Consider the following 1061-nt stretch of genomic DNA (forward strand, 5'->3'; position numbering starts at 1 on the left):
AACAAGTACAAATGCAAAACATTAGCAAATTTCAGAATGAATTAAATACATTAAAGGATAATTTACTGTCTTTTATACAAGGAGGATATACTAGCCATCGACCTAATCAGCCCCAGACAACAGGAAGCCCCTTCCAGACCCTGCAGCTAAATCCTAATGCAGACATTATCAGTCCTGTCAGAAGTCACATTCCAGACATGAGTGTCAGCAATATGGGTGATCCAGTACGAAGGAAGCCACAGGTATTCGATGGGAAGGCACCGTGGTAAGAATATAGAGCACAATGCGAGCTCCCGGGAGAAATGAATGGATGGACAGAGGAGCAGAAAGCAGTGTACTTGGCAACGATCCTGAAGGGACAACCACTAGAAATACTTGGACAGTTGTCAGCAGATGACAGACACAACTATAGAGTACTGATAGCTGCTCTAAAGCTCAGGTATGGAACTCAAAATCAGTCTGAAGTCTACAGGGTTAGGTTTAGGACGAGAGTCTGTGCTAAAGGGAAGAGCCTGCAAGAGCTGGCACAGGACTTCGAAAGCATGGCACACAAGGCCTACCCAACTGCACCACCCGATGTCCTCAAACTGTTGCTGAGAGATTAGTTTGTAGACGCCTTGGACAGTCCACTACTGAAGATACAAGTGAAGCAAGCACACCCCTCAACTATGCAGGATGCAATGGCCAGAGCTCTTGAATTCGAATCCTATGTTAAGTCCAGCATAGAGGTACTAAGGTTGGTACAGTCATCAGGATCCAAGGCCAGAAAAGGTCAGCTTTCAGAGAGGTTTGAGGGACTTTGCTGGCACTGTAACAAACCAGGGCACAAGAGAGCTCAATGCCAGAAACAGGGAAGATGCCACAGCAGAAAAGGCTGCTACCCAGAAAAGTTGTTGGAACTGTGGAGAGCATGGACACATGAGGAGCCAGTGTAAGAAGAATACTACCAATAAATCAGCCTCAAGGAAACCAGTAGAGGTTCATGTTGATGGACGTCTACCAACCCCATCGTGAAAGTCCCAAGAGCTAAGTGTAAAATGGCAAGCACACATAGTGTCTAC

The sequence above is a fragment of the Limulus polyphemus genome, unplaced genomic scaffold (assembly GCF_000517525.1).
Source record: "Limulus polyphemus unplaced genomic scaffold, Limulus_polyphemus-2.1.2 Scaffold6469, whole genome shotgun sequence".
Classification (NCBI taxonomy): Eukaryota; Metazoa; Arthropoda; class Merostomata; order Xiphosura; family Limulidae; genus Limulus; species Limulus polyphemus.